Raw genomic sequence first — 7,923 nt, 5'->3', positions numbered from 1 at the left:
GGCAGTATGGGCTGCCGCGGTTGTATGAAACGCCACGGCAGTATGAGCTGCCGCGGTTGGAGATTGAACTCCTCTGTATCTCTTGGGCATCTTCATTTTTGGGAACCCAGACTTTACAGTTCCTCGGTGGCTTTCCAGACACCATTTCCTTCTTGTTTCCTTGCGTTTGTTGACGAAGGGCACGATTACGAGCGGCGTTTATACGACGCTTTTGTATACGTTCTTTGAGAGTTGAACGTGTTCTTTTGATGAGGGTCCATTCCTCCGTCGTAAGTTGTGCAGAAATGTCAGTGTTCTGCTCTTGGGGCAACTGGTTCACTTTTTGCTTCCTCGACTTTAAGTCCGTATAGTAATGGACACCGTCGGTTTGTTGTAAGGCCTTTGCCAATTGACGAGCGCGGCGTTGACGTTGTCTCTGACGAGCCCTCTTCGTCAGTGCCGGCGCATTTTGGTTTAAAGACCCCTGAATTGGTGAAGGGTTATTTGGAGCAGATATGTTGCAAGTAGGATCCTTAGCAACAACTGGGCAAGAATCTTCATATGTAGCTTTCGCCGTAGTTGAAGACTGGGTAATCTTTCTGGAAGACGAAATCTTCCTGCACTTACGATGTGAGGAAGATTTTGAGGCCAAGGATGATAGATACTCCTCAAACTTCGCTTGATCGAATTCATATTCGATCTCTTCGTCAACCACGATCTTGATCGGTTGCGACACTACGGCCTCGGCAACGAGGCCGCTGGCTCCCACTGTGGTCGTCAGTTTGTTTTCAGCGAAAGTTGATTCCATTGTCGATTCCATTAAAACTTCAATCGTTTACAGAAAATTACAATGACAGCGAAAGTTGATTCCATTGTCGATTCCATTAAAACTTCAATCGTTTACAGAAAATTACAATGAAAAAAATGAACAAATTATAACTCTCGAGAAAATAACACAGGAATCGTTTATCGAATCCTGTTTTGTGGGACTTTGCCTGTGCCGGGAGTGCTTTGACTCGTGGACCACCAAATCACAGATCGTGAGGGTGTTTAGAGATCCTTCCTTCGTTTATCGAAGTAAGGATTTGAAAGCGAATATCTTATCGATGTAAGATGTTCACTCTTCCAAAGATCAAGTCTGAGCTTAGATCTCTAGGAATCACCAAGTGATGCTTATCAAAGGGTGAAAATTCTTTCTTTCTTCCTCAAAATCACCAAAAGCTCAAGCCTTTTCTGCTCCAATCTGCTCTCTGTCCTTTGTTTCGTGTTTAGGGAGGTATTTATAGGGGTAGGAGTGCACAATAGTGGAAACGGGGATGAAATAACTAACCACCTGACATCTCTTTGGCCGCGCCAGTCCATGCTGCCGCGGCTACTGGCGCGGCAGTATGGACTGCCGCGGTCAAAAGTTTGTAACCGCTGCAGCACCCCTTGTAATAGCCGCGCCACCATAGACTGTCGCGCCTTAGGCGCGTCACCATGAGCTGCCGCGCCAAAGGCGCGTCACCCTAGGCTTCCGCGCCTAAGGCGCGTCACCCTGAGCTGTCGCGCCTAAGGCGCGTCATCATGGGTTGCTTGTTGGTGTATTTTGTCGCTGTATACACACTGTTCTCTTCTCATCCTTGAGTTGTGTTTGGATAGCTATGAGCATTTTTTGACGCCTACACCAATATATCCTGTGTAGTATAGAGGTCTGTCATGTTTGTGTGTAACCTACATGTAGGCTATCTAAAAATCACAATTGATAACTGATTCCCCATCAAACACGGATCATGTAAGTTAAAATCTGACGACTTCCAGAAGGCTACAATTTAAAGACTTTCACGTAGATCGATGAAGGTTATAATCTGACGACCTTTGCAATAACTGATGAAAGCTCTAATCAACAACCTCCACAATCAACATCGGGAGTTACAATCTGACGACTCTCACATATCAAAGAGCTAAAGCAAAGATTACAAAACGACGATCTTTGCAACGTTCTGACAGAAAGAGACTACAAATCGACGGTCTCTTCAAACTAAGACGTTGAAGTCCTCCCCGCGTACCAGCTTCAAGATGCGCCGCGTTCATAGCCACGAACGCAGCTCAGATGTAGTTTCCAATGCTGCCAACGCAGCTTCTAACGCTGCCAACGCAGCTTCCAAATCGCTGCAAACGCAGCTCAAGCGCAGCCTCCAAAGCTGCCAACGCAGCTTCCCTGCAAACGCAGTTCATGTTCGGCCATGAACGCAGTCTCTGAAAGCTATCAACGCAGCTTTCACCTGCCGCCAAACGCAGCTCCCAAGCTGTCAAACGCAGCTTTCAACAAGATGCCAACGCAGCTTCTCAGACACTGCGTTCAAGCTTTCAGACACTGCGTTTGAACGCAGAATTCACATCAGAACACGGATTTTACGTTTGACTCGTTCAAACACGAGCTGAACGGTTTCAAAACCGTTTCCCACGATCTGAGGGGATCACAACTCCACTTAGAAGTGATTTAAGGGGGGTGGTTACATCCCATTAGCCCCACTTAGGAGAGAATTAAGGAGGTGGTTACACCCCTTAATCCCCTATAAATAACTAAAAATCAATTCAGTTCAGGGGTTCGGTCTGTTGGAACTTCTTGGCAGCAACAGAAGAGATCCTCGAGGCTGAATCTTTAGGGTTTCGGTTCTGATCCTTCGGCTGGGACTTGGCAGCGAAAAGAGGATCCTTCATCCTTCGGTTGGAGCTTTGGAGATCGGCAACAAGATCTTCTTCATCCTTGGCTTATAACCGACTTTCGGTTAAATCAACTCTTTCATAGAGTTTTAAACTCGTTCAGAGTTCTCCACAACGTCAAATCGTGAGGAGAAGACCACGTTCCAGTGAAACAAGACATCAGATCGTCAACGGAGAGCAAGTTCGACGTAAGCATTCGAAGGAAGCACTTCATCGCCACCATGAAGAACCCAGAATTAAACAAAGGGGAGAATCCAGATCATTCTTTTCTCTTTTATAATCAGGAAATCCAATTGTAACTGAGATTAAAGGAATACAAATCAAATTTCCTTCGTTTCTTTTACTGCAAATTTTTCCACAAACACTGCATATCTTCCTGAGTAAATGATATGCAAGGTAAACTCCTTGCCGCTTGCAGACATTGCAGGTAGGTTTGGTCTTCAGAAGCTTCGGAAATCGGAGTGACTTGAGTGATAAAGCTCTTCGTGTTCTTTTAGGCTTCGATTAGAGCTTCCTTAGTGGTTTTTGACAACTTTAGGAGCTCATATAGAGTAATCCTGGCTGGTATATTAGCCAGCTACGCCATGACATTGAATTGGAAAGGAGCACTCGATTCCCCAAATTCCTGGTGGAGATTTTTGTTGAACCGAAGCTCCTTTTGTTTCCCTTTATCGACCGGCTTCTTTGGTACAGAACCCCCAGCGTCTTGGGGCTGTTCTTCAGCTTCTTGAGCGTTCTGGTTGTAGTCTCTCAAGTAAGCCTTTCCTGACCGAGTGCCAGGGTTATCTCCTGGGTATGCCGCCAGGGCAATCCTCTCTTCTTCTGAGTCGGTAAGAGGTTTGAGGTGGTCATCATTCTCAGTAACGGAGGGGCTAATCATGTTGGAAGACTTAGCCTTGTCTCCCTTCTTTTTGGACGAGGTGTTCGTCCACTGTTGGTCTCCTAGCAGATCAGGGTGGACCCACATGATTTTCCCTTTTGGGGTAGTGAGGGGTACCAACCCCCTGTCTTTCTGACTGTGCAAGTCAGCATTCTTCAGGTGCATTTCTCCTTTACGAATAGGGACAACGCCATCTGTAGTCGCTATCGGAGGGAAGTCACCGAATTGGACCGCTATCATATTGGTGGATACGGTCTTCTACTCGGGTTTTAAAGTGAGCACATTAGCATTCACCAAATTTTGCAGGATGTCTTTGAAGACATAACACTTTCTGGTAGGATGCCCTAGGAACCTATGATAACGGCAATAATTAGGGTCAGCCACCTTCCCTACTTCATTCGGCTTCCTGATTTTGGGCAGCTGTAGCTTGTTGTTCTTCCGAAGCAATTAGAACAAAGTGTCTACATGCTCCTCTTTAAACGAATACTGCTTGAGCGCTCTTTGTTGATTTGGCGCCTTGCCTTGTTTAGCGGGAGGTGGTGCTCGCGTGTTGGCGTCAACCGCCAAAGTCTCTTTTCCTTAGACCGTTGGGCGTTGTGCTGATTGCGTTGCTGCTACGGCTTGAGTTGCGTCACTTCTTCAGCTTTAACCTGAGCAATAATCTCTTCGGCTTGTTCTCCTTGCGAAACCAGTTGTCTCCAGGAGTGACACTCCGCTACTCCCATCTGAGCAAGGAGCTGGGTCTGCAAGTTATGCCTGCAAGTTTCAACCAAAGTTGATTGAGTCATACCTGAAGGGCATCGCAATGCCATGCTGTGGAATCTCTCCACATAGGTCTTGATAGATTCTCCCTTCCTCTGCTTGGTGGCGAGAAGAGTCGGGACCGAAACTTCTGTATCGTCCTCGAAGAATCTAGCTAAGAAAAGTCTTTCTAAATCTACCCATTTCTGAATAGATCCAGCAGGCAGCTTCATAAACCATTCGAAGGCGACTCCTTTAAGAGTGCCTATAAACAAGCGCGTCAGGATGGCATCATTTGCTACCACATCTCCAGTCTGTAACTTAAAGTAGTAGATGTGTTGATTCGGCGATCCTGTGCCATCGAATGGTTGCAAGGTAGGGGCCTTAAACTTGGGTGGGTAAGGAGCTGTGTCCCACTCAGCAGGATAAGGCCGCACCACTCCTTCGCGGAGCTCGCTTCTGTTGGCTATTGCTTTGAGGAGAGCCTCCAGTTCGTCCACTTTAGAGGACTAAGGATGCAATTCTCTTTCTATCTCCTTCTCATTTTCAGAAGAGGATTCCAAGTTGTGAGCTTCATGATCCGAATGTTCTTGTGCCTTCTGCTTTCCCTTTGACATTGTCCTTCGGGAAGATTTAGTTTTTTGGCCTTTTTTAGCAAGGAGCTGGGCCAACATGTCCTTCATTTGCAGAAGTGTTTCTTGCTGTGCTTGGAGCATGACCTGATGTTCGTCTACTCTCTTAGCTAGGTCTTCAGGATTTCCTGCCATGTAAGCGGAAACCTCTCATGCTACAACAGAGCTTGAAGATTGAGATTCGTCAATTGCCGAATGTTCATCATCAGAAACGATCCCCTTGGCTAATCTTTGGTAGTTAACCGAGCGAATGGTTCCTGTTCGAGTCCGAGTATGCCGGTACACTCTTTTGAACTCGTCACAAATTTTCTGAACAGTCGGGGAATGACTCCTTTGTGACTCCTCAGAACTGGGACCTGAAGCCTTCCCTCTACCTATCACGTTTATAGTGACTTCGGGGTATTTAGTTTCGGCTGTCTTCTTTTTGTATCGACGTTGTCGTTTGGCTGGTCTAACAACGTTCGTCAACCTGTCATACACGGACTGTCGAGGTACAGCTACGTAACAATGGCATTCTGACAGGACTGCAAAAATAAGCCACTCACATTGGCATGAGTGAGCTGCTTGCTGTGCTGGTTTTCCCCTTGACAATAACTCCCGCAAATCAGGAACTTGGGAGGAATCTTTCCCTGAGCGTGGGGACGGAGATGGAACCCCCTGCCCTTGAGTGGGTAAGATTGATTCTGGTCGAACATGGATTTTAAACCCATGTTGACTTTTCCGAACTTGGTGGACCTCTTGAGGATCGTGTTCTTGAGAAACAACGCGAGGGTCGCGTTCCTGAGGAATAACGCGAGGGTCGTGTTTGGATTTGTAAACATTAGGCCGAGGCCTACATTTAAATGATGAGACAGGCCCTCGAGGGTCCTATTTTGGTTGAACGCATCCCTGAGGATCGCGTTTAGATGGTGAAACGGACCTTTGAGGGTCATGTTTCATTTGAACGCACATGTGAGGTGTGCGTTTATCTTCGGCAGCGTCTTTCTGAGGGCTGCGTTTTGAAGAAATAACGTGCCACTGAGGGTTGCGTTTCAGCTGTATCAGCCGAGGCTCGTAATTGGGCTCATTACCACGAAGTACGCGTTCTGGAGTGGAAACACTACACTCGGACAGAGCCTCAAGAACGCGATCTTTGCGTTGGGCCAGTGTTCAGCTTTCGCGCAGGTGTGCTCGTCGTATGGATCTTCTCCGTCTTCGAGCGGCGTTCTTTTTGGCTTGTTTCAACACCTTGGCAGCAGCGTCGTTGGTGATTATGGAGATCATCTCCTCTATAGGCCGTTTATGGCCTGAAGCGTGTCGTGTTGATGCGGGTGTGGGACATTCAACTCGCTGGACGAGTTCAGCAGAGGCTAAGCCCACTCCTGAAGCGGAGGGGCTGTTCAACGAATTTTGGCCAAAGGAGAGGACTTCCTTTGGCGTTTCAGCAACAGGTTTGATCTCCTTGGAGATCTTGCGGACGTCTTGTCTAGCCTTAGGGCTAAGCGATCCAGAGGAGACGGCTTCCTCGTACTTTGCTTGGTCAAACTCCACGATGAGAGTTTCAATAGTCGTTCCCACAAGGTGGACATCGGATTGTGCCACCACTTCTTCGTCAGAAAAGCTAGTCCCCAGCAGAGTCGCCATCTTTTGTTTGTGGAAAATTTGTAATAAAAAGACAGTGAAAGAAAATTGACTTGTATTCTCTCAAAATTGATTATAATTTGGATTTCCTGATTACAAAAGAGAGGAGAATGAATTTGATTCTTCCCTTTGTTTAAAACTGGGTTCTTCTTGGTAGCGATGGAGTGCCTCCTTCGATTGCTTGCGTCGAATTTTAAAACTGGGTTCTTCTTGGTAGCGATGGAGTGCCTCCTTCGATTGCTTGCGTCGAATTTGCTCTCCGTTAACGATCCGACCGTCTTTTATCTTGTGGGAACAGTGAACTTCTGTGGAAAGTTTGATGAATAACGCTTAACGAGTTTTAGAACTCAGAACGAGTTAGAACTCTATGAAAAGAGTTGTTAGAACCAAAAATTCGGTTAATGGCCAAGCAGATTTTCTGTTGCTGAAGGATTCTTTCTAGATTTGATCCTCTGAATCTGATTTAAATCTTCTGTTTCGAAGAATTCGCCTCTGCTATCTCCAGAGAAAAATCCCAAGCTCCGAACCTCCTTGTGCGGTTTAAATGCTCAAGATCTAATCTATCAGCCAACCAAAACCAAAAAACAACCCTCCCCTCGGTTGAGTTTGTTGAGTTTTTATAGGTAGATAAGAGGTTATAACTGCCTTCTAAATCCGCTCCTAAGTGGGCGTGATTTCCTCAAATCGTGGGGAAAACGGTTCTGAAACCGTTCGACTCGTATTTGAATAAGTCAAACGCCCAATTTGGCGTTCAGAACCCTAACTTCGCGTCTTGGAATTAAGACGCGAGGTTGGGTGTTGAATGAACGTCAAAAACGTGAGGGCCGCTCGCGTTTTTCTTGTTGCAGCTTGGAAACGCGGGGGTCGCCTGCATTTCAAGAATTGTAACCCGAAGATGAGTTCCGCGTTTTAGAAGGAGCTAGTTGATTTGTGGGGTGTGAAAGTCGTCAGATTGTAACTTTCACTGTAAATTATGAAGACTGCTGAATAGAGTTTTCATCAGTTGTCAGAAGTGTTGTTGAATTGTAACTCTTCTCGCTCTATGTGAAAAGTCCTCCATTTGTAGCTTTCGTTTGTTGGCATGAAAGCTATCTGATTGTAACTTTCATTGTTTGAACTTGATGGGGATCAACTATCCATAGTGATTTTTAGATAGCCTACAATAGTTTTGTAACTACCTTCCCACGTTTTAAACTCTGTTATTTTGACAGTTATCAACGTGATTCTTGCCCGTAGCTTTTTTGACGTTCTTTAACAGTTAATGGCCACGTGTCCTGCAGTTATTTCAATAGTTTCTGAACATTTCTAAGCTATCTCACGTGCGAGACAGTCGATGCTGTCTCGCATGCGAGATAGTCGACGCTG

Source organism: Asparagus officinalis, chromosome 1 (genome assembly GCF_001876935.1).
Source record: "Asparagus officinalis chromosome 1, Aspof.V1, whole genome shotgun sequence".
NCBI classification, from domain to species: domain Eukaryota; kingdom Viridiplantae; phylum Streptophyta; class Magnoliopsida; order Asparagales; family Asparagaceae; genus Asparagus; species Asparagus officinalis.
The sequence above is the reverse complement of the archived record's forward strand: the minus strand, read 5'-3'. Positions refer to the sequence as shown.